Consider the following 27,186-nt stretch of genomic DNA (forward strand, 5'->3'; position numbering starts at 1 on the left):
ATTAAGAAACTGGTATTTTGATGTATGATGCTGGTATTAGAGTTCTACATGTTTTCTTCTCTGGAGATTCCATGGAGATGGAATTTTTACAGCTGAAATGAATGCCTGGGATTTGCTTCTGAATAATCTAGAGAGTTAAGAGGTGGTAATACGTGAAATAAGGCCAACCATGACAATTGTTAAAATGAAAAGACAACTCATAGAATGGGAGAAAATATTTGCAAATGATGTGACCAACAAGGGGTTAATCTCCAAAATATACAAAGAGACCATTCAGCTCATTATGAAAAAAATGAAAAACCAATCAAAAAATGTACAGAAGATCTAAATAAACATTTTTCCAAAGAAGAGAAACAGATGGCCAAAAAGCACATGAAAAGACGTTCAACATCACTAATTACTAGAGAAATACAAATCAAAACTACAATGAGGTATCATCTCACACCAGTCAGAATGGCCATCATCAAAAAGTCTACAAACAGTATGTGCTAGAGAGTGTGGAGAAAAGGGAACCCTCCTACAATGTTGGTGGGAATGTAAATTGGTACGACCACTATGGAAAACAGTAGTGGAAGTTTCTTAAAACTAAAAATAAAAATGGAGCTACCATATAATCCAGCAATCCCATTCCTGGGCATATATCCAGAGAAAACCATAAATCAAAAAGATACATGCACCCCAATGTTCTTGGCAGCACTATTAACAAGAGGAAAGATATGGAAGCAAGCAACATAACTGTCCATTGACAGAAGAGTGGATAAAGAAGTTGTGGTACATATATATACAGTGAAGTATTACTCAGCCATAAAAAGGAATGAAATAATGCCACTTGCAGTAACATGGGTGAACCTAGAGATTATCATACTAAGTGAAGTAATTCAGACAGAGAAAAGACAAATATGAAAGATCACTTATATGTGGAATCTAAAAAAATGATACAAATGAACTTACAAAGTGGATACAGACTCACAAACTTAAAAAACAAGTTTATGGTGGAGTTCCCTTTGTGGCTCAGTGGGTTAAGACTACTAGTATCCATGAGGATGTGCGTCCATCCTTGGCCTCACTCAGTGGGATGAGGATCTGGCATTGCCGAAAGCTACAGAGTAGGTTGCAGATCTGGTGTTGTTGTGGCTATGGCATAGCTGTAGCTATGATTCCACCCCTAGCCTGGGAACTTCCATATGCCCCGGATGTAGCCCTAATAAGAAAAGAAAAAAAAAAATTCATGGTTACCAAAGGAGAAAGTGGTAGGGGATAAATTAGGAGTCTAGGATTAACATGTACATACTACTGTGCACAAATTAAATAATCAACAAAGATCTACTGTATAGCACAGGGAACTCTACTCAATATTCTGTAATAACCTACGTGGGAAAAGAATCTGGAAAACAATAGATGTATGTATATGTATAACTTAATCACTTTGCTGTAACCTGAAACTAACACAACATTGTAAATCAACATACTCCAGAATAAAGTAAAATTTTTTTAAAAAAATTGGAAGTTTCTGGGCAAAGAGGAATGTGAGCTGACCCCAGGGAACAAGCATAGAAGCTGCGAGACCACTAAGCAAGCTACTTCAGTAGGTCTAGCAAGGACATGGACTTGCTTACTATAGTGGCAAATGTGGTGAGAGGTCATACCTCATTTGATTGTGTGTCATTTTTTTAAACTGAACTTCAAAGATACTGTGTTTTTTTCTAAATTTAAAATTTGTAGAGTTCCCGTCGTGGCTCAGTGGAAATGAATCCAACTAGCATCCATGAGGACGCAGGTTTGATCCCTGGCCTTGCTCAGTGGGTTAAGGATCTGGCATTGCTGTGAGCTGTAGTGCAGGTCACAGACACAGCTGGGATCTCACATTGCTGTGGTTGTGGCATGGGCCAGAGGGTACAGCTCCTATTCGACCCATAGTCAGGGAACCTCCATGTGCCACAGCTGTGACCGTAAAAAGACAAAAAAAGAAAAAAGGAAAATAAGAAAAAGAAAAAGAAAATTTGTGGCAACTCTGCCCTAAGTCTCTCAATACCATTTTTTTTCAATAGCATTATCTTTCAATTAATGTACATTGTTTTTAAAGATAAAATGCTATTGTACACCTAATAGAGCAGTGTAGTGTCAACATAACTTTTACTTACACTGGGAAACCAAAAAAAAAAAAAAAGTGTGACTCAAGTTATTTCAATATTCACTTTATTGCAGTGATCCGGAACCCAACCCTGCAATATCTCCAAAGAGGCCTATACACTAGTAGAACTTGCAGGTTCTGGGCTACGGAAAAGAGAGAAAACGAGGTTGAGTCCGAAGTGTTTGGCATGAGCAATTGAGAGAATAAGCTGCCATCTTCTAAGGAGGAGAGACCAGAGATGAGTGAGGTCGGGAAGGTGGATGGAGAGGAAGCATGAGTCCTCACTCAGACATATCAAGTTTCAGACGCCTAACAGTCATCTAGGTGGAGTTGTCAACAGGAGTCTGTAGCTAGGGGAGAACGGTAGGGAAGAAATGTAAACCTGACCATTTCAGTACGCAGCTGGTGTTTAAAGTCATAGGAGGAAGTGAGATCAGATTAAAGGAGTCAAGTGTTGAAAATTTAGGGCACCTCAAATGGAGAATTTTTTGTTTGTTTGTTTGTTTTTTGGCCACCCTGGGGCATTTGCAGTTCTCAGGCCAGGGATCAGATCGGACCTCCCATTGCAACTATGCAGCAGCTGTCTCAATGCCAGACACTGTGCTGGCCTGGGCATAGAAGCTGCATCCTGATGCTACAGACATGCCCCCTCCCCCATCCCACTGTGCCATAGCGGGACCGCCAACATGGGGAATCTGGAAGGGACTCTGAGGAGACACAGGAGAGAAGCAGAAGGAGCAACCAATGAGGTGGGGATCTGGGAACTGTGAATAAAGCCAAGAAGGCAATGAGCAGCTGCGTCCATGGCTACTGAGGGATCCAGAGGTGAGAGGACTACAAATGACTTTGGACTGGCCGCAGGGAGGTCCGTTTCTGGCCTTGTACAGAGCTGCCACAGTGGAGTGAGCTCAGGAGAGACTGAGGAGAGAAAGTAGAGGTGACAAGATAAGGAGAGTGAATATAAGGGACCAGAAAAATGGGGGTAGGGCTAGAGAATGATATGCAGTAGGGAAGGGTCTTTTTCAGTTACAAGAGAAATTTCTGCATGTGGGGCTGTAGAAGGGAAGGATCCAGGAAGAGGGGGAAACAGTGCTGTAGGAACAGATCACCTGGGGGCTGGGTGAGGATGGAATCCAGGGAGGGCATGTGTGGAGGGACAGGCCTTGGGTAGGAGCCCAGCCGGTCTGTTTCATTTGTAGGGGTAGGAAAGCAAGTCTGTGGGGACAGACACAAGATGAGTAGATCTGGAGACAGGAGGATGTGGACGTTCTGTTCAGATTAACGAGGGAAGGCAAGGTCGTCTGATGAGAAAGGGGAGGAAGGCAAGAGCAACATGAGGTGGCACAGAAACTGTCATCCTAGAGAGTGGGAGGGTGAACTGACAAGAGAAGTACAGGAAGGAGGCCAGTAATCCTGCAAATATGATTTGCAGCTTAGGGTCCTAAATCTTTCTAACAGTCTTTCTGTTATCCAGCATAAAGCAAAGGAAGAATTGAGTTCGTTAATCAAGGAATTCAAGTAATAAAAAAACTTTTTATGGAGTTCTCGTGTGGGTTTTTATGGAGCTCAGTGGGTTAAGAGTCCTGTGTTGTCACTGATAGGGCTCCGGTCACGGCTTGGCGTGGGTTCGATCCCAGGTCCAGGAATTCCCACATGCCATGGGTGTGGTCAAAAACAAAAACAAAAATTTTTTACATAAGATTATACATTTTTAAAGGATTAGTATAAATAAAATACCTACTCAAACCATACTGGCAACCTTCTTGATTCAGAGAATAATACGGTAACTCAGGGATATAATTATGAGCATCAGTTATTGTACTAGCGAAAGAAGTATTAATCTTGATATTAGAGAGAAGAGGAAAGAATGACTATACTTGATAGAATTCCAGATAACCCAATTTACATTCTATAGAAACTACTTAATGTAACCTACCACCATGAACATGCTGCAGGAAAGGAAATCACAGGACTCAAAAATCTTTTTCAGGGCCTGAGATCAGTGGTGTTGATGGGAAAGGACGATTTATAAGTCACTTGGGCACAGAGAGACATAAATTTCAGGTACCAGGAAAATAAAAGAAATGAGCACAAAAGCTACATGATTGGAAGAGTTTCCTCTTTACATTTTATTGTATTAATTTAGTTCTATACCTAGAAGTAATGGAAAATGACTTAAGGCATGTTTTTTTTCTTTCCAGAAATTCTGAAAGATCCTGACTTTGGATTGGTAGAAGGAAGATGGGTATAATTTACAGAAATAAGCATGAAAGATTTATTAAATATAAAATCTATAAAGGAGACCTCCCCCAAAGATGTCAAAATATAAGATTGTTAGAAAAACTATGTTCTCCAAGAAATTCTATGAGATTAATGGAGAACGCGTTAAATTTTTTTGATAAAAATCTTAGGGTGTCCATTAAAATGGTAATTCTAGGAGTTCCCGTCGTGCACAGAGGTTAATGAATCCGACTAGGAACCACAAGGTTGCAGGTTCAGTCCCTGGCCTTGTTCAGTGGGTTGCCGTGAGCTGTGGTGTAGGTTGCAGACACAGCTCGGATCCAGTGTTGCTGTGGCCCTGGTGTAGGCAGGCGGCTGCAGCTCCAATTAGACCCCTAGCCTGGGAACCTCCACATGCCTCGGAAGCGGCCCTAGAAAAGGCAAAAAGACAAATAAATAAATAAATAAAAATAAAATGAAATGGTAATTCTAGGAAAAAAATACTAGATGATAAATAAAAATAAAATGATAAATTATGTAACCTTGCAGGAACTTGTGCCCATTTATCTTCTATTTCCTTAAGGAATTTCTGGGTTAGGGGAGATTTCTTTGAGGCGAATAGTGTCAATGTTAGTGTGTGGTAGAAAGATCCAGGGTTGTGCCTTTCTTTAAAATACACAAAGGAGTTCACATTGTGCCTCAGTGGGTTAAAACCCAACTAGTATCCTTGAGGATGCAGGTTTGATCCCTGGCCTCACTCGTGGGTTAGGGATCCACCATTGGGGCAACTTTCAGCATAGGTCATAGATGTGGCTCCAATCTGGTATTGCTGTGGCTGTGGTGTAGGCCAGTAGCTGCAGCTCCGATGCAACCCCTAGCCTAGGAATTTCCATGTGCCACTGGGTGCGGCCCTAAAAAAGACAGAAAAAAAAAATACGCAGGGCTCCTACACTTTGAAGGGAACTCATGTGATATTATAAGACACAGGAATAAACTGATGTGTTTTTTTTTTAAAGGTGTCTCATACACTACAGAGAATCTATTAGCAAACTATTTTAACATTACTTCTTTTAGTAAAATTCCATTTTTTTTCTGTAATAATATCCCATTCTGAATTTCCCTCTCCTAAAGATTTTTTTAAGTGTCCTACAATCAAGTTAAGACAAAAGAAGTTCAAAATATTCTCTGTAGATAAGAAGAAAAAAAAGTCTTACTCTTCTTAATATCAGTACAAATTGATCAGCTTTACAGACACTGGTAAAACATTAATTTTCAGATCTAGCAACCCCTGCTTAGTCTCACTGTAAACCCGGTGCGATGTGATGTGGGACCCTGGCCATCTACACCTCCTATGACTTTGGTAAGACAGCACCTATTTCTTTCTCCTGCTAAACTTGTCTTAATGAGCCTCCTCCTCTGGCCCCAGTTTGGTAGACAAGCATCTTTCACTGATTGTTAAATAAACCTGTATTCCATAGTTTTCTCAATATATTTAAGCACAGCCTTGGGCAAGTTATTGAATCTCTTGAAGACAAGGGATTTCCCCTTTAAAATGAGATGATGCTTATAGTTCCTCCATCATAAGGCTGCTGGGAAGGACTAATGTAGACAAATCAGATAAAGTGCTTAGAGGGGTGTAAGGGCTCCACAAATGTTGGTAAATATTATTATCATTGTTGCTTGTTAGCATTATTATTATTACTGGTTCTCGAGAGACAAATTGGACTTTTATAGCTTTCTGTACATCGTATCTAGCTAAGTTCACTTAGTATCTGTTAGTGAAGTTGAGGTAGGTTTTTTTTTTTTTTTTTTTTTTTTTTTGTCTTTTTTTGCCATTTCTTGGGCCGCTCCCGCGGCATATGGAGGTTCCCAGGCTAGGGGTCAAATCGGAGCCATAGCCGTCAGCCTACGCCAGAGCCACAGCAACGCTGGATCCGAGCCTCGTCTGCAACCTACACCACAGCTCACGGCAACACCAGATCCTTAACCCACTGAGCAAGGGCAGAGATCAAATCTGCAACCTCAAGGTTCCTGGTCGGATTCGTTAACCACTGAGCCATGATGGGAACTCCGAGGTAGGTTTTTATACTTTCACAATATAGTTTAGTGCAGGAACTATTGAGGCCTTAAGAATAAGTTAAACAACAGGCCACATGCCTTCTTGTCACCTCCTTTGTTTTTTGTACCTTGTGATTTCAATGGTCCCACCACCAAGGATGGTATCTTTGATATTAAGACATCTTTACAATGGGTATAATCTCATTATGAGTCAGTAACTACCAACAATTTACTTTTTTTTTTTTTTTTTGGTCTTTTTTTTTTAGGGCCACACCCATAGCATATGGAAGTTCCCAGGTTGGGGGTTGAATCAGAGCTTCTGGATACTTGTCAGATTCTTAACCTGCTGAGCCACAACAGGAACTCTCCAATAACTGACTTTTTAATTAATCTACTTACTTATAATGCTACTTACTTATAATGTTAAAATTTTAACAAATTTTGGCATAAATAAACATTTCTCTCTGTGTGAACATGAATGCCTGGGGTAGGGATGGACAAACTGTTCCTGTAAAGGGCCAATAGCAGATGTTTTAGGCTTTGCGTTCTGCAAAAATATCAGAAAACACTCAGCTTGATGATTCCATAAAGAGTCCAAAATGCATTTCCCCCTTAAAAATAAGTGTCATCTGCTACCTTTATATTGTGTATGTCACACAAATGAATCTGATGAATGAATCAAATAAAGTGGAAACATGTTCACATATGTCTATGATCCAAGGTCAGCCTTCTTTTGCTAAGCCATACATAAGGGGATTTGCTGGGGACCACCGTGAGAACCAAGGTCTTTAAAGGTCCTTGCACTTTTGAGGGCTTTTTTTGCAAATACCAAGGCCATGACCACCGTTGCCTTATGACCAAGCTAACTTCGCTAATTTTCTAGTGGCACTGACTCTGTGTGTTGATATTTACTAAATAGAATACAGCCAAAGAAAGGTGACCAAGAAAGAATAGGCGACAAGACATGACAGAGAATTCTTTTTCCTATTTGCTCCTGAGTTGTGGCAATAAAAGATACCGTGAAGTATAACAGTAAGAAGTTTGGAAAGTGAGAGATATGGGGATAAGCAAAGCCCACTCTACCTGTCTTTAGAGGCAGCACTGTTAAACCTCCTTGAAATTTTTAAACCAGAATGTTTGTGGTCCTGTCTTCAAATTTGACAAGCACCTGAAAGATGAAAGAGGTAAGATTATGTGGATTTCCAAATATACATTACATTTGTGTGTGTGTGTGTGGCGTGGTATAAAAGTGTTTGGTCCTGTGGTGGTTCTTAGCTATCCTAGAGGCATCAAACAGGAAAGGTCAGACTTGAATTCCACGAATTCCTTGACAGCAAAATGAAAATGCATGTGGTGAAAATAGCATTTCTCTAACAAAGAGACATCGATGTGCCAACTTTTAAAAAACACATACAGTTGGTTCAATTCTTCTGTTTTAAAAAAACAAGAGAATGGGCTAAAACACAACCAGAGAGGGGAAGCAAAATTGAATAGAAATGTTAACTTTCTGGGAAAAAGTTTGAGAATAACAATTACACACAGATTTCACTGAGAAAAAAAGAATAAATGTACTGAAAAGCATACCAGATAAAAGACACGTTATTTTTTATAATTCATTTTTTTCTAATAACCCAACGAATCCATACAGGAAAGAAATGTACAAAAATGGTCACTGTTGTTATTTTAGGATGATGAGCTTATGAGTGAGTTTTAATTTCTGTTTTATACTTTTCTATATTTTTCAATTTTTTGCAATTATAGTTACAAGCAGACAAAAAAATAATAAATAAATGAGTTGATAAATATGCCTTTCTTAATAGTCACATTCTTTCTGGCATTATTTTCTCCAGGAAAGCTTCCTAACTTTTAGAGGACCCTACTTTTTTCAAACTGGATCAGGGATTATGATACAGAGTGAGACTCCAGTTTGGATTTTTGACTGTCAACAGCTTTTAAGCCTCACTCCTCTCTCCCGGGTGTGCCACAGCCAAGAAGGTTGATTAAAAAAAAAAAAAAAAAAAAAAAAAAAAAAAAGAGCAGGTGCTTCTTCCTTTGGATCCAGCCAGAGACTCAAACCACACAAACCTCTGCTGCCTTCAAGAATTCTCGCCACTGCCCCAACTGTCAACCACAATAAAAATCCGAAGTTAGTTTCCTTTCCTTCCTCTCTCAAGCCATTTCCAATCTGCTGGAGGAGCCGGTGTCTCTCTTCTCCCCAGAGACCTCAATTTTATGTCAGTAATAAAATTTTCATAGCCTCTCAGGGTGTGTGTGGCATTAGCAGTCTTGACATCCTAACCAAAATTTAGGTGAGGGTCTCTCCTGCTTTTACAGAATAGCTACAGCAGGGAACCACTGTGTATTCCATGTCTCCGCAGTGCCCTGCACTAACCTCTGTCACTGAGCTGTTTCTTATCTATTTATGTAGCTGTATTGCCCATCAGCTACAAGCTACTTGAGAATGGGGGCACTATTCATTGTGCATTGTTATTCTTTCTCCAGCATCCCAGGGATGCGGGAGGTACCTGTAAAGGTACAACAGGTAGGAATTGCTCCACAATATCCAAGAGACTGAAATATACATTTCTTTGTTTCTCCAAATCAAATCAAATCAAATCTGGCCACCCCCAAGAGCCAAAGGATAAAACTTTTTTCATGGGACTCTCACCTCCCCCATCATGGTGTAAGAACAGTGAGGTTTCTGCACATGAAGAAACTGGAGAATTTCAAAACCAATCTTATAGTTACCATAGGTGAAACCACTGGGAGGAGGGAAGAATTGAGAGGGTGGGAATAACACATACACACTACTATATAAAACAAATGATTAACGAGAACCTACTACTTAAAGCACAGGAAAATCTACTCAATAGTTTGTAATAACCTATATGGAGAAAAATGGATATATTTATATGTATGACTGATTCACTTTGCTTTAAACCTTAAACTAATATATTATAAATCAATTATACTCCAATAAAATTAAATTAAAAAAAAAAAGAACAACAACAAAAGAAAAAACTGAAAAAAAAGCTAAAACCTTCGATCGGCCTTGGTGGCATGTCCTTGTCCAGGCTCCTGAGAGCCACCTGAAGCTGTAGGCTCTGCTGGCGACATCTGTAATGCCAAGCTCAGTCCCGATGTACTCAGGCCCCAGCTAAACACAAATCCTCCAAATGGGGTTACCACCACTTCCTGGCATTCCAAAGGGTGGTAAGACTACCTCTGGTAGAACCTGCCCCCCTGCACCTGGCAAATATGTTCCCCATCCTACCTCTTCCTCCCATCTCCTTTGCCATACCCCCTCTTTGGTCAAGAGATCCCTAACCTCAAGTCCTGACTTGCCTTCTTGGTCAGCAATTAATTTTCAATAAACCTTGTTACAAATAATTGATGAATAAAAGAAAAATTCTTTAAAAATTTTCACTAATCTAAGACTTAGTTTTAGTATCACCATATGAGGGGGGAAAGACAGGATCATTTATTGTGTAAGTAATATAATTTAGCCCAACTTTTGCCATCTTCTTTTATGCATTTGTAAAGTTTCCTTTCTGCTTGAATTTTTTATTTTATTTTTTGGCCACACCTGCAGCATATGGAAGTTCCCAGGCCAGGGATTGAATCCAAGCTGCAGCTGCAACCTACACCACAGCTGCAGCAACGATGGATCCTTAACCCACTGCGCCACAGCAGGAACACTTCTGTTTAAATTTTTTAAATGAGCTTTAATTAGGTACAATTTACATCCAGTGACATTCACTCATTTGACTTGTATTGTTCTAGGAATTCTGTTGTACATATACCATCCTGGATCAGCATAACAATTAAGATACAGAACACTTCTCTCACCCCAGAAAGTTCTCTTTCCCCTTTGCAGTCAATTCCTAGCTCCAGGAAACCACTGATGTGCTTTGTATCATGACTTTGTCTTTTGTAAAATTTCTTATAAATGGAATACAAAATATGTGGTATTCTGTGTCTGACTGCTTTCACTTAGCAAAATGCATTAAGATTCAACCATGTGGTGTGAATCTGTAATTCATACCTTTTTTATTATTGAGCAGTAATTTATGGTTGAGAATATGCCACCATTTGTCTAAACTAGATGGACTTTTTGGGTTCTTTCCAGTTCTTGGTTTTATGAATACTGCTCCCATGAACATTTGGGCACAAATCTCTGTGAGGATTGCCACCATGCTTTCCTCTCTCATGGACAGATTCCTGGGAGGGAACTGCTGGGTCATGTAGTGACCATAAGGAACTGAATATGGCACTGCAAAACTGTCTTCCAAAGTGACTGTGTGACTTTGCATTCCACTGGCAATGGAGGAGAGTTTGATTTGCTACTCATCCTCTATAACATTTGTCATTGTCAGACCACTTCATGTTAGCCATCCAATTTTTATATGTAGCAGTATCTCACTGTGCATTTCTCTAATAACTGAAGACACTGATCATCTTTTCTTGAACCTGTATCTTGTAATTACATCTTTGGGAAAGTGTCAACTTTTTGCCTCTTTTATCAAAGTTGTTCTAATATTGAGCAGCAAAGGTTCTTTATAAAATCTGGATACATGGGTTTTTTTTTAATCAGGTACATGCTTTGCAAATAATTTCTCTCAGTATATGACTTGCCTTTTTAATTTTACTCACTTTGTTTTCTGAAGGACAAAATTCTTAAATTATATTTGGTTTATCAATTTGTTCTTTTAAGGTTAATACTCTCTGTGTTTTATTTAAGAAATTTTTGCAAAATGCAGTCACTAAGGTTTTCTCCTCTATTTTCTTCTGGAAGTTTGTAGTGGTCACTTTTACACTTGGATCTATGATCCATTTCAAGTTAATTTTGTATGTGGCCTGAGGTAAAAGTCCAAATTCTCTCTTTTTTTTTTTTAACATATGGATAACCAATTCTTTCAATGCCATTTATTGAAAAGTGTTATTGTTAAAAATCATTTGGCCACCTTGAGGGCATTATGCTAAGTAAAATAAGTCAGAGAGAGAAATACAATACCTTACTTATATGAGGAAACTAAAAAAGAAAATGAAAACAAAAACCTACAAGCTTCTACCCACAGAGTATATAGATTAGTGGTTGTCAGAGATGGGAGGCAGGGGAATGGCAAAGGGGGTCAAAGACACAAACTTCTGATTATTTTTTCCATTGATCTTGTATCCTCTAACCTTGCTAAACTCACATATTAATTCTAGTAATTTTTGTTTTTACGTGTATGGTAAGTTCTCAGATTATTATTATTATTTTTTTTATAAATACGGTCATGTTATCTGAGGATAAACAAAGTTTTATTTTTTCTTTTCCAAATTATATGTCTTTCGTTTCTTTTTCTAGTGTTATTACTCTGGGGAGGGCATTAAGGATAATAGTGAACATGAGTAATGAAGGCTGATACCCTTGCCTTGATGCCTCATGAGAATGAGGATATAATAACTTCTTGGTCTTTCTTCTGGCTTTACAGGTATAGCAGAACCTAGACTTCTTGGAACTCTGAGACTGTGTTTGGTTTTCTCTGTGAATTCCTTTCCTCTTCTCCTTGTCTTATAAATATAGGCATTTCTGAATTGAATGTCTGCTATCAGAGATCTACCATTTTGGATGACTGGGAGACACTTTCGAGTAATCTGAGAATTGCTAGCCTGGTCCAGGATTTCCATCATCTCTTGCAACACTCTCCTAATTGGTCTCCCTGCTTCTGCCCCCGCTCCCCTATTCTTCTCCCCGGAACTTACTGTTATCTAACATAATATTTAACATAGGTTCAAATGAGAGCAGAAATTTGGTGGGGTGTTCACTGCCTAGAACACTGCTTGGCACATGATAGGTGTTTAATGAATGTTTTTGGAGGGAATGCAGAAATGATGAACAGTGGTAGATGCTCTTGAAAAGATCAGTAAAGACATACTTAGCGGAAAAATCCACAAGGCACTCTAGACCTTAGCAATCTTGTGTTAAAGAGTTTGTATAATTTTTGCAATTTCCTGGTAAAGAGAATACTTTCATTATACTGTATTACATTTGGACACACACATACAGTAGAATTTAATGATGCCTAGTCATTATGACTTTTGAAGCCCTCTGTTTAAGTTACCTGGCTCTCTTGGCCTATTCCTTTGGGTTATTTTATTTTGAAACATTCATTGTCTATTGTGGAGACAGCTTTGCACAGAATGATTAGAGCAGCCTCAAAGAACTTTGAAGTAAAATGAAAACTGGTCTCATTCTTACTAGCTCTTCCTAACCCTTTTCTAATTTATCTCCGTCATTCCATTGTTTAAAGTTTAGCATGCTGCATTGCACGCTCCTCTGCCTAGAACCGTGCCTGTGCCCTATAGATAAATTGGGAAAGAATAATGTGCTAATTTGTGGGCTTCAGAGCATGGTTGCATTTAGGTTTTAGCATAAACTTTAATTTTAACAAAGGGAAAAGACCAGATTCAATTATAGATGTGGAAAACCTTAAAGACAACCAGGAGCAAAGGAAAGACAAAGTCAGAACCATTACACTCTTAAAATAACAATAGTTTTGCTATTTCACTGTACAAAGCACTTTTGAAAACTTTATCTTTTGTGCACCTCATTCACTCTAAGCCTTGAAATAAGTATTTTTATCCCTTTAGAGATGTGGAAACAAAGGCTCAGAGAGGCTGTAGGTCATTTATAGTCATGTAACTATTAGGTGACAAAGAATTATCAACCCCACATCTCACAGCTCTAAATTATATGTTCTCTTCACTGCAATACGTTAACATATGCTTGATCCTTGATCAAAAACTATGAAAGCATCTGAAATAATCTGACTTTTAAAAACATTCCATAGGCATCTGTGTAAAGGCAATAGCATAAAAGTGTAGGTCTCCCATAATTAAAGAAAGCAGTTGAGATACAGAAAGTAAACCAATGGCCACTATCCAAAATCAAAAGAAATGTCAAAGTAAAATAAAAACTAGAGACCTCCCAGACAGAAAGATAATAACAATGGAGATAAATGGTGTCTCCACGTCCTGTTAGCATTTCAGTGGAGCCACAGTGAACAAGGAGGGCTGCTGGTCTGAAGAATCTCTTGAAAACTCAAAACATGATTGTGATTATTCTTAACTATTTAGGAAGGAGCTTAAAGTTCAACGAGAATTTCCACGTGGCTGGTCATCAAGCAGTCTTAATAAGATCACGGTCTATTGTGTTATTTCTTTATATTTGTCCTTTGAAATGTTTCAGATCTTGTTTTTACATTACAAAGATATTTGCTTGGTTGTTAGTTATCATCCTTGAAATTGATGCTCATAAAAATAATAAACACATGTTATAAATTTGGACATAACCAGAATTTCAAAAATAAAGCCGATGCATTGAAATCAGGAAAAATATTTCACTAATGAATTCAATGGCTTGTGAATTTTTTAAAATATGAGAAAATAAATATCTTATAAAAAATAAAGTAGCAGATCCTGCTGTTGTTGTAAATTATATACCCAATATAACATCTTTCTTCTTTAATATTTCAGGGAAAAAAGAGTTGTTCCAGAAGATAATAATGAAAATTAAATTAAATATAAAATTGTGTTGTTTGTGAAACCATTTATAATAGAAATGAGTCTTTGAAATATATATGGGCTTATTTCAAAATTTTTACAGCAAAGTGTTATCATAAATTAATTATATAAGGATAAACTACACATTTGTATTCCAGGCATCTGCCTTGTCATCTGCTTGACTAGATTCTAATTATGAGTTTTAAGCTGGACAATGTGCACACGGTAGAATTATCACACTTAAGATATTAAAAGAAGTATTTCTTAAATGCTTGGTTTACACATTTAACTTACATAGGGCATTTTATTTCATAATTTATATACCTGATGCAATTTTTATAAGTGTGCATAAATACATTTGATTGAATTGTGTACTTACACAGAATGCTTGTAGGTCTAGTAGAGGGTAAGCAGTTCCCTTTCTGTAAAAATAAATAAAAAGAAATTTTTTTAGAAATAGCCTGTTTTATTTTTCCATCTTTAAAATTATATGTTAAGTTTGGAGGTAAATATTTTTTCTTAAAATAGTAAATATAAAAAATTTGACACTTTTTTTTTCTTTTCATGGCTGCACCAGCAGCATATGACAATTCCCAGGCTAGGGATCAAATCAGAGCTTCTGACCTACACCACAGCCACAGCAATGCTGGATCCGAGCTGCATCCGCAACCTATGCCACAGCTTGTGGCAACCCACTGGGAGAAGCCAGGGATTGAACCAGCATCCTTATGGACACTATGTGGGGCCCTTAACCCACTAAGTCACAATAGGAACTCTAAAACATTATTGAAATTCTTATAGACATATATCTTTTCTTGCTATCCTGTGCTTTCATCCATGACTAAGCATTTCCTTTTCCTTAATCAAACTGTGATTAGGCGATATCAACAAGAGGAATAAGAGCTGTACCTATTTGATGGGGTTTTTGACACATTCATATGTTTAAAAAAAATGTTTTTCTTAAACTCATTTGAAGAGAAATACATACTCGCAGTGAAATCTGGAAAATAGACAATGAAAAAGAAATAGTACTTATTCATAATTTCATCAGTCGTGGATAACCACTGTTAAATTTTACCACATTTCCTTTTCACTTTTATAGGTATACATAGAATTTTTCCACTAATTGAAATAGGCATAAAAATGAACATTTTAGTACATTCCTCTTTGTTCACATTTTTGATGATATTCTCAGTTAAGTTCCTAGAAGAGGAAATACATTGGTTGAGACATACAGATGCTGCTAAAATTACTTTCCGTGTATATTTTACCAATTCTCCCTCCACCAAATGTGTATGTATCTTATCAAGTTCTAAGTAATATAAAAACCTTTTTGGGGGAAGTTCCCATCGTGGCTCAGCGGAAACGAATCCAACTATTATCCCTGAGGATGCACGTGCGATCCTTGGCCTCACTCAGTGGGTTAAGGATCCCAACGTTGCTGTGGCTGTGGCGTAGGCCAGCAGCTGTAGCTCTGATTTGACTCCTAGCCTGGGAACCTCCATATGCCACGGGTGCGGCCTGAAAAAGACAAAACACACACAAAAAAACCTTTTTTTTTATATTTTGACAACTGAAATTAGCATATCAATATTATTTACATGTACATCTCTTTGATTACTAGTTACTTTTTTCAGCTATTTAAAAATAATTTGTAGTTTTTCACTTGCTGGGACTTCAATGAGTGTTTTATTTATTTACAGTATTGACACTATTAATACATTTGTCCATTTACTTACTGGGATTTTAATGAGTGTTTTATTTATTTAAGATATTGACCTTCGGTTTGTCTTTTAATTTTATCTTTTTTTCTTTGCTTGTTAGGGCCACATCCGTAGCATATGGAGGTTCCAGTCAGAGCTGTAGCTGCCAGCCTATGCCACGGCCACAGGAAAACGGGATGCTAGCCTGCCTGCGACCTACATGGCTCACAGCAATGCGGGATCCCAGATCCACTGAAGGAGGCCAGGGATCTAATCTGCATCCTCATGGATATAGTCGAATTCCTTTCTGCTGAGCCACAATGGGAACTCCAGTTTCTAATTTTTTTGAAACAGAAAATTTAACAGTTTATGTGGTTGAATCTTTCTTTCTCTTGGTTTGCTTTAAGTTAGGAGGTCATTTCCTAATCAAAGAATAGCTAACAAGATAAAGAATCTCTTCTAGTATTTATATGGTTTGATTTTTTAAAAATATTTGAGTTTAATTCAATATACTATAAATTTATTTAAGAGTGGATATGAAGGTAAGAAGAAATAACTAGCCAATTCTTAGCTCATATATTAAAGGGTCCTTCCTTCTCCACCAGTTTGTACTACCAACATTTTAAAATCTGGGGGTCTGTTTCTATTCCATAGTTTCTGTTCCATTCATCAATTTATTCTTAGACCAATACCATACTAACTTAATTTTCATAGTCTTTTTCAGATGTTTAGAATTCACCCTCTTTATTTTTTTTATATTTTATGCCCTCTTTTTTTAAATAGAAAAATTTAACCAAGCCTATACTTCCCAGTGCATTTAACAATAATTTTGCAAATTCTTTTTAAAAAATAATGCTTCTGAATATAATTGCCATAAATCAACTTTCTAATTAGGCATAGAGTGTGTCTATCTCACTCTGCTTCTTTTAGTCACTTTTAGTAACATTTTTATATTTCTCTTCCTATAGTTCCCTAAAGTTTCTGGAATGTTTTGGTCTTCCCTTCTTGCAGTCTTTCCCTGTTGTCAGAAAAACTGATCTCCCTAAAATATTAAACCTAGAACACTATTGAATTTATCTTACTGTTTTATCTCAAATTCATTCACTTCTTGTTTCCCCAAGCATTTGCATATAGAAAAGGGAGTCTTCTTCAATTTCAGTAACCATGCTGATAAATACTTTTAAGGCTTCCAGTTCATACTGCCTCGCTGTGCCCTTCTGAAGTAGAGGCTGCCTTTTCTTTCCTGAGCCTCAAGTACTAAAGCTTAGAAATAGGATAGGTGCTCTCCTTGCTACCTTTCATTCCTTGAGAGAATAGTTACAAATTAGCTGAGAACCTTACCATGGAGCAAAATGTACCACCTACTTGCCTGCCTTTGTTTGGACTTCAGTGGGAGAAGAAGTACTATGTCTGGAACCCCATCCACCTCTTCACCAGAATCACAAAACCTCTCTACGCCAATTTCTTCATGCCTTTACTTCTGCAATCTCCCCTCCTCACTCCTGCATCAGTTTCTCCATGCATACTGGATTATTCTCATCTGCACACAAAGTTCTCTGTTATATCCTTTCCTAGGAGCACTTCCTTGACCCCCTGTATCATCTCCAGGTATGTCACTATTTCCTGTTATTCTTTACAGAAAATTATCAGTTATCTTCACTCGTGGTCTTCACTTCCTGTCTCTCCTTAGCTCTTCCCAGGCAAAAGACTATCCCCTCTACTCTCTTGAAAGGTCACCAAAGACTTCATCGAAGTTGTCAAGTTTCCAAAGGGCTCTTCTCTGTTCTCTCAGCAGCATTCAATTCAGTTAGCCATTCCCTTCTTTGAAAATACTTTCTTTTCTTTGTTTCTATATCACTAAACCATCCCATGAAACACACAGCAGGATGTACATCACGCTTCCTATATTGGAGCAAAGAGAAATGGGGTTTAAGAAATGCCCATGGGCTTCTCCCCAGGTGACTGCAAGGTGTAGGAACAGAGCAGATCAACATCGTGACAGTCAGAAGACTCTTCCATCTCATTCTCATATTTTGAAGTTGTGGCCCTGCCAGCAGGGCCATCAGGGCCTGAGTACCAGGTGTGGGCATGCTAGAGGCAGGGTAGGAAAAGTAGATAAATCACTTCCTTCCAGAGCTCTTCATATTTGTTGAAAATAAGTAGATTTTTCTACAACCACCCTGGAGAAAAGAACTTTTATACTTTTACTTTTGTGATGGGACCAACTCATTACTACACCAACAGAGCCAAATGGATCTTTTAAGGATTTATAGGGATGCCCTTTAGACACTGACCATAATTCAGGTTCAAAAATCTTTCCAAGCCCACGTTGTCTTAGACCGTCATGTTATACTATTTACATTAGATGCTGTTACTGCACTAATATATCCTAGAAGCAAACAAATTGAGCGCCTTTTGATTTGAGTCAAGTAAGTACAGTTAAAGAGACTAGATTCTAATTTGCTTTTAAAGTTAATGGAGTCACAGATTGAAGGGAAGCAAAGGTGTTGATGGAGAAACTCAGAAGGTCAGAGAAATATTCCACCCTCCCCCAAATGAGGCTACTTTCTTTGTTGAAAAGGAGCACTTGTTAATTACGAAATCCTCATAAATCTGCCTTAACTGCTGTGCCCAAGAGCCAAGGATAATGGAAGGGAAAACAATTTAAATCACATTATGCAGCAAGCAACTGAATAATGTATTTTATACTGTCTCAGTGTATTTCATTTCTTCAAGTTCACAGAGTTGCTCCTACAACTTCAAATAGTAGAAGGAAAACATACTTTTGGTTTATATTGTTCTCTATGATTCATGGGTTCTCGGTAGTAAACACAGCGTTTGCTTCAAGAGGATTTTTCCTTTTCAGTGCCTGCAGCCAATTTATAGTTTGTTTTTTGGAAGGGCTTTGAAAGTGTTGAAGCTGCTAAATATATAGTAATCCCTGACTGTTATCTGAAATTTGAGGAGAATTTCTAAGACTAGTTATTTTAGAGAAATCCAAACCATATCTTAAAAATTTTGCAAAGGCATCAACAGTAGTTATGGAATATCTTACTTTCAAGGATGCAACATTCTTGGAGTTCCCGTCGTGCGCAGTGGTTAACGAATCCGACTAAGAACCATGAGGTTGCAGGTTCGATCCCTGGCCTTGCTCAGTGGGTTAAGGATCTGGCGTTGCCATGAGCTGTGGTGTGGGTCACTGAGGCTCTGGTGTAGGCTGGTGGCCACAGCTCCAATTAGACCCCTAGCCTGGGAACATCCATATGCCAGGGGAGTGGCTCAAGAAATGGCAAAAAGATAAAAAAAAAGGATGCAACATTCTTATTTTACTTCTTCTGAGTACTATTCAAATCCAAGTGAAAAAAAAGACCAATTTTTTTTTTACTTTGGTGTGTTTTCTTTTACCCTTTTAATATTTTAAAGCGAAATTACAATAATAATCAATCACATGTACAGGAAGATAAAGATAAAAGGAACTCCCACTAGCTGAGAGAAAATGATGGAGCCACTTAGGTCAGCGAATAACTATTCTTCTGAGAAGAACAATCTCATCCCTGCTGATGTAAAGTAAATCCCTGAATGTGATTAATAACACACTGAAGTACTGAAGTTCCTATAGAATTCAGAATTACTGCATCTAAGAGTCATGGACATTTACAGCTGAAAGGGTCCATAAAGATAATTTAGCCCAACCTCTTCATTTTTCATAGATGGAGTTACTTTGGCACAAAGAGAATAAAAACTAACCAAAGGTCATGCTGCTAGAACCAGAATCAAATTCCCTACCTTCACTGGAGTGAGATTTAAAAGACATTAATTAAATTCCATTGCAGGCAATATGGCAGACTAAATGTTCAGAAGAAAGGAAAATTGTTGTATAACTTTAAGTATTTTATAAAGCATGGCTGAGCTGGCAGAAAAGTACATATAACAGGAAGGGCAAAAATAATAAGGAAGTATGAATTTACAGTGTCCTATAAATGCTGGAGTGTTTGTCCACTCCATGGTATTTGCCAATCTTTGGGAGCCTAGAATGTGGGATTTAAAGAGATACATAATCTGGAGCTTTGAGCAGAGTGGGGATTTGGACAGTTGACCTTCACATAAAACTGGAACTTCCAAAAGATGATAACCTCTAGTAACAGGGTCAAATAGAAAACTATCACCACAGGGAGAGAGTTAGCAAGCATCTCAAATTTGGCTCTGAGTGTCAGAGGAAACACAGGTTCCCCCGAAATTCTCAACATTCAGGTAGGTGTGGTATGGGCATGCCTACTTCCTGTGTGGTAAAACTCTATCTGAAAATTTAGTTGCAAGTGATCAAGAGTTGGCAGTGTCCCCAAATATATGGCAGAAGCAAACTCACACACTCTCTGGACACTTTCAAACTAAGCCTTACATCACTCCTACAATTAAAGTTCCAAGGAGTTCCCACTGTGGCTCAGTGGTTTAAGAACCCACTATAGTCTCTGTGAGGATGCAGGTTTGATCCCTGGCCTCTTTCTGTGGGTTAAGAATCCGGTGTTGCCACAAGCTGGGACACAGTTCATAGACACGGCTCGGATCCAGTGTTGACGGCTATAGCTCCGATTCAACCCCTAGCCTGGGAACTTCCATATGCTACAAATGTGGCCCTAAAAAAAAAAAAAAAAAAAAAGGCAATAAAAAGGGGGTGAAAAAGAATCTCCTCTACTTGATGTTTCCTCTTAGTAATTTTCCATCCACTGACCCCACTCTGTTCCTTGGCTATAAATCCCCACATGGCCTTGTTCTCGGAGTTGAGCCCTATCTCTTGTCCCTACCACAAAGTCCACATTGCAGAGGTCCCTTTATGAACAGTCTTCCTTACTGTCTCTAGCAAGTGTCATGGAATTTTCCTTTAACAATCACCAGCCCTTTTAAAAAGTTTTACTAAAAGCCAACCCATGCTTACATTCCAAATGTAATGGGGGAATTTTTCTGAAGATCCCATCAATGTACTCTTTTGGGGTCTGTGGTGTTATTGGTAAAGGCTTTCAGCATGACAACTGTGGGGAAGGATTTATTTCTAAAATATAGCTGTGACATTTTAAGAAAGGAAGCCTCAATGAGTAGGGTCATTTCTTGGCTTATTAAGATGTTAAATTTGGTCCTGGCAGAAGATGCGTCGTTGGGATGTATTGTAATGGGCTCCATGAGTGGGATCATGCTACAGTATTTGTCAATTAAAGGTCCCCAGGTTTCCTGGGGAAATAATTGGCACAGCTTGGGTGATGGAAGCAGAAATGCCCATGTCTTGCTTTTCTGTTTGTGAGATTGTAATCTGACAACGAGTGATAATATTGTTCCAAAACAATTTCATTGCTTTAATGCTAGATGAGAGTAGGCAACATTAAAAAACAAAATTCAACTGAGTACTTTTTTTTTTTTGGCTGCATTTGGAAGTTACCAAGTCAGGGACTGAACCTGCATCACGGTAGCCAAGCCACTGTAGAGACAATGCCAGCTCTTTAATCCATCGTGCCACAAGCAAACTCCATCAACTGAGTACATTTTAAATATCTTTTTAACTTGATTCAGTGATTCATGAATCAGGCAGCATCCAACACAGCAAACAGAAAGGAGCTCTGAGGAGCTATACAAAATGAAAGACTTTTTCAGGCAGAAGGGAGAGAGAACAAGGACATTATATAAGGCAAAAAAAGCAGATTTGTTATTTCAAGATTACTTTCCTATAAAAGATGTCAGGAATCTATCTAGTAGATTATCTAATTACTGCTGATCAGGTGATTCCTGATTGGCTGGTTTAAGATTCTATTTCTCAGAGACCTGAAATTGTAATTAGGTCTTGGTTTGGTGATATGGGGTTTAGCATAACTAACTCCATCTTGGCCCTGTCTCTCTCTTTTTAAGATGCAGCCTTCAGGATTATAGCATGTACCTATGTAGCGTTCTCTGTTCGACACCTTTTGCTTCAATATGGAAGGTGAAACTACACATAAAACACTGACCAGTTTAAACTGTTTTGCCTCCTTAAGTAGCTTGTTGCTTAATCAAACCTTGAGTTATTTTACAGAGACAGCATTGCACAGGGGCAAGACAGGAACCCATGTCTCCAGGATGACCCTGGAACCAAGAATCTTCAGTCTAGGGAACTCAAAGAATAGAGATGTGGTCATTGGAGTCCTTTATGAAGCAGAAGTCCTCAATAGGGATTGAATTCCCGAAGCACAAGCAGTTTATATGGACAAATTCAAGACCAGCCAATCAAGGTCCAGGTTTGAAAGACCCCTAATCCCTTATATTTTGTCTCAATTTCTGGACCGAGGAGATGGATTAGAGCCCTGCCTCCTTTCTCCTTGCCTAATAAAGCCCCTTCTTTTCTCAAAAGCTGGTGCCATGGTATTGGCTTCTGTACACACCGGGCATTGAGCCCTTGCTTGGGAACATCAGCTTACAGATGCAAAGACGAGGGATGATTGGAGTCAACTTTTAATGGGCCCCAGAGCTCACACTGTTGGGCTCAGATTCGGATTCAATTACTCTCACTTAATTCGATAAATTAAAAGGGTTCTACATTGCCTGCTGCTGACCTGCTTTTCATTCTTTTCAAAAGCATTTGGTCCTCAATTCCAGAAGTTGTGTCTGGGTGAACTGAAAGAAGGAGAGGCCAAGTTTGTGCTCCCACAGTTCTTTGTTTTAGCTCCAGGACAAAAGGATTCAGGCTAGCAGCCTGGGCTATTCAAATGCAGATGCCTAGCAGGGACCCTAAATCAGAAACCAAACATAGAAAAACAAAAACAAGAAGCACACACTTTGCAGACTAAACAAACTCTCCCCTAAAAATGTCCACCCAACTTGGTAACCTCTAAGAGCAGTTATTGGTAATTTTAAGCTACTTAAATCAGCTTAACAATATTTGTTGCCATTGTCTCTTATACAGAGACTTACATATAAACTATTTTATGTAATATATAAACTATGTTTCTTTTTATTCTTTGCTACATCTGTTTTACTATCATTTTTCATTTTCATATTTCATCTTATTTTTAAATCCTTTACCTTAATGGCAAGTTGGCGCAAAAGGAAGAATTTCCAGATAAAGTCTGTAAGTCCCTCTTCTTGGTCCCCCTCAGTTAGCTCCACTGACACCCCTTCCACATCCTGAAACAAATCTTCTGACCCCATCCTGAATTATTCCATTGACCTTTAAGAAGTCTCTATGGGGAAGATTCCCACCCTCAAACCCCAGTCACACTTCCTGCGAAGCCCCATCCCTGTCTCTGGCATGTGAAGTGTGTTAGAACTCAGTGGCCAAATCAGTCGCACAGAAGACAGGAGAGGAGGGCTGTGGGATGAGCCCCGGTCCAGGCTGTGCTCCACTTTATTGACCATGGAGCCCCACACGGGGTTCCACAGAACAGAATGCCCTTCAAGAACTGAGCCACAGAGATGTGGAAGCACCTGCCTTTTGCCAGGATTCCTTGTAAATGCTGAAGATGTATTTATACTTGTTGGGGGGAGGGAACTACAAGGAAGAGTAGAGAATAATTAGGACTAGATGGAGTAACAGGGATCCCGTTCAGAATTCCTGAGAGGAGGTGGAGCTTTTCCAACCCTCCTTGCTCTGCCCTGGGGTAGATGGGGACTTGAGGGCATACCATTCTGGTCGCTAACACTGTGAAAATGTGCCACTGTTTTAGCAGGGATACATGATTTTCCTCAGTTGTGTTGGGACACAAAACCTATTGAAAATCTTTTTTTTTTTTTTTTGGCTTTTTGGCTTTTTGCCATTTCTTGGGCCGCTCCCGCAGCATATGGCGTTTCCCAGGCTAGGGGTCTAATCAGAGCTGTAGCCACCAGCCTACACCAGAGCCACAGCAACACAGGACCGAGCCGCGTCTGCAACCTACACCACAGCTCACGGCAACGCCGGATCCTTAACCCACCGAGCAAGGCCAGGGACCGAACCTGCAATCTTGTGGTTCCTAGTCGGATTTGTTAATCCCTGCGCCACGACGGGAACTCCTCTATTGAAAATCTTTGCTATGGAGCTTGGGGAGATTGTTTTTAGGGAAAGACTAATCCAGCTAGATTTGCATAGAAGAGAGTAGATCACTTTAGCGGTTATGTACAGGATGGCCTAGAGATAACACTGGAATGTTCGAAAGATTCTGAAATATGCCAGTTCCCATTGTGGCTCAGCAGTAATGAACCTGACTAGTATCCATGAGGGCTCCGGTTAGATCCCTGGCTCTGCTCAGTGGGTTAAGGATTCGGCATTGCCATGAGCTGTGGTGTAGGGTGCAGACAAGGCTCAGTTTTGGCATTGCTGTGGCTATGGCATAGGCTGGCAACTATAGCCTCGATTTGACCCCTAGCCTCAGAACTTCCATATGCTGCAGGTATGACCCTGAAATTTTAAAAAATAATAAAAATAAATAAATAAATAAGTAAATATGCCAGATGGGGTGCCTGAAGCAAAGGAGATACTTTGGGAAAGGAGATGAACAGGTGATTTCTGGGGATATTCAGGAAGTAACCTAAAGAAACACTGCATTAAGATTCCTATGACTGTAAGAAACAGTTTTGTCCATAAGCCAAGAGATCGATAGAAGTCCCAGTTTTAACTGACAAAGTTATTTAGAGGAACACAGTTTCTGCAAGATAAACCTTTGATCTGGGAAGGAGGATTAGAAGGACTGAGAGCTTTGACCCAGCTAAACTTGCCTGTTATAAATATGCTTTACAATCCACCATTCCGTTGTATCAGAAGAGATTAAAATCCTGGTGCCCCTTAAGTCGTTAACTCAAGAGTATTATCTGGAAGTGGCAGGAAAAAAAGAGTATACAAAAAAGTAGGATTGGGGGGGTGATACTTTCTGGAGAAAAAAAAAATTTAAGAATATATCTTTTGGGAGTTCCCATCATGGCACAAAGGAAGAGAATCTGACTAGGAACCATGAGGTTGTGGGTTTGATCCCTAGCCTCACTCAGTGGGTTAAGGATCCGGTGTTGCCATGAGCTGTGGTGTAGGTTGCAGACAAGGCTCAGATCTGAACTTGCCCTGGCTTCGGTGCAGGTTGGCAGCTGAAGCGCCCATTGGACCCCTAGCCTGGGAACCTCCATATGCCCCAGGTGTGGCCCTAAGAAGCAAAAAAAGAAAAATACTTTTGTATTTGAAAACAGTTAAGCTGCTAAGTTCTTTAAAATGCTATACCCAATTGAAACAATCTGGAGTAAGTGAATTAAAAGGAATTGTCTAAAAGGCAATTTAGAATATTTAAATTATCAACTTATACAGGAAATGAGATATTTCAATTGTTTATCCTAGAACTATTGCTTATTTTCAAAAGTATAGGAGAAAGTAAAAGCTATGTTTTAGACCTCCCCTCCCCCCCCCCCGCCAATAAGAATACATCTTTTGGGAAATAAAAATTTGCTTTGAGGGATATTTGTTTTTCTGCAATAAAGTTATCTAAGAAGTAGTGAATTTGCTGAAGCACCTCACTGTGTCCTAATCGCAAAGTCACACTTCCTCCTCTGAGGTTCTTCTTTAAAGATTCTCCTTTTAGGTGGTATAATGATTTGCCTACATTTCACTTCACCCAATTTTTCTGGGGCTTGGAAATATACAACAGAAACTTATGTAATTGAAAACACTGACCCCATTTTCCTCTTTCCACTTATTTACAGTTTCATTTAAAATAAAGAGTAATCACTAATTGCTTTACGTAAAATCTCTGTGTCTGGTTCCAGGAAAGTGTACACGAACATACTGACAGCCTAGATCTTGCTGTGAACAGGATGGGTTCCAAATTTGGCATGTCTGCAATTATTCAAACATGGTCATCTTTCATTAGTTACTGATAAATTAGGCAGGATGACAAAAGTGTGGACTAATTTCTCTGAAAGATGGATGGTAAGTGTCCACGGCAGGAGTAGTTCTCAAGCCCATCCTGCGATTCCAGGGGTCTCCCTGCTGCCTCTACATCAGGAGATCTCCTTTAAGAGCACAGGTAGTTGATTTGGGATGGACCTCAGATATTTGAATTTTTTTAAGGTCAAAAACTTGATTCTGTTCATTTTTAGAACTTGGAAACAACTGTTATAATACATGAGTTTGCCTCTTATTCTCTCTTGCTAAACAGATAAGCCCACATTTATTTTTCGGCACCTATTATAATATCACACATGACATTTATCATAAATCCTACATGATTTGACAAGTGTGTCATACACCAGAGAGAAAGCTTAAATAATTTCCCTGGGGTTATAAATATGTGAACGTCAAATCCAGAGCCAGAACTCACAGTCTCTGAATTTTCAGCTTGTTTTATGAGTGAGATCTGCTGTCATTCTTCATCTTATTTCTGACACAACCGAATAGAACGAGGTAAAGGAAAACAAAGAACTTCTTGGTTGCTTCTGTTTTAAGTCTTCTTTGGTAAGTTTCAGGGAACAAATTCAGAGTCCTGAACACAATGAGTGCTTTTAAAATTCCGAGCCATTTTGTAAATAATTAAACTGATTTGGACAGTATTACAAAACAAAGAGAGGGCTAAAATCTGAAGCGATATCAAACTTGATGATAAAGCAGGAGAGAAAACAAAAATACACAACTTAAGTCTAATGACTGGGTACAATGACTAGCCTGAAACAGAACGGTAATAGTTGTGTCAAGAAGAATGATGTAAAGGAAGGAAGTTCAGGAGTTCCCGTTGTAGCAAAGTGAAAACGAATCCGACTAGGAACCACGAGGTTGTGGTTGGATCCCTGACCTCACTCAGTGGGTTAAGAATCTGGCGTTGCCCTGAGCTGTGGTGTAGGTCGCAGACGTGGCTCGGATCCCGAGTTGCTGTGGCTGTGGCCGGCAGCTGTAGCCCGGATTGGACCCCTAACCTGGGAACCTCCGTATGCCATGGGTGCAGCCCTAAAAAGCAAAAAAAAAAAAAAAAAGGAAGTTCAGATGTCAAGAAAATCCAATTCAACTCAGGAAAAAAAAAAAAAAAAAAAAAAAAAAGAATGACCGTATTCTGACTCCTCTTGTTAGGAATAAGCAACACACTAAATTCTTGGCTACTGGGTCTACATCACTAATATACACAGAGAACCCGGACTGAACTGTGTTGGTAAGATAAACTATTTAAAATTTCTTTAATTACAAAATAAAATTAAAGTTATAAAAGCGCTTTTGACGTCAGTGGCGAGGGAAACAGAGCCAGCGGAGCTGACCCTGGGTTTGGGGGTTTGGGAATCCCACCTGAAGGGAAATTAAAGTCCCAGCTGTCCAGGGCCCAAAAAGGTGTCTCAGGGCCTGGATGGTATAACATCTATGTGACCGAGAGTGGAGGCTCCGCCTCCGGGGACTAGAGACGCGTGTCAAGGGGAGCCCCGAAGATTTCCCCAGGCAAAGGTAAAGGGAGAAAGGAGAGTTACCCCGGCTGGCATCCTCCGACTGCAGCAGGTCTTGTTCTGCAGGACCTACTCAGGGACCGAGCTGTCCCTGAAGCCAAGGACCAGTCAGGACCTGCCTCCCCAGGGCGC

General features: G+C 39.1%; 1 long non-coding RNA gene across 1 annotated transcript; it reads right to left on the reverse strand.

Moving 5' to 3' along the window:
- On the reverse strand, positions 1-27,186 carry LOC100522716. Its single transcript, XR_002338298.1, has 4 exons — positions 27,079-27,186; positions 14,337-14,379; positions 7,493-7,577; positions 1-127 (listed from the first exon to the last, which is right to left on the reverse strand). It is a non-coding gene; the product is annotated as an uncharacterized LOC100522716 (long non-coding RNA).

This window comes from Sus scrofa, chromosome 1 (genome assembly GCF_000003025.6).
Source record: "Sus scrofa isolate TJ Tabasco breed Duroc chromosome 1, Sscrofa11.1, whole genome shotgun sequence".
NCBI lineage: Eukaryota > Metazoa > Chordata > Mammalia > Artiodactyla > Suidae > Sus > Sus scrofa.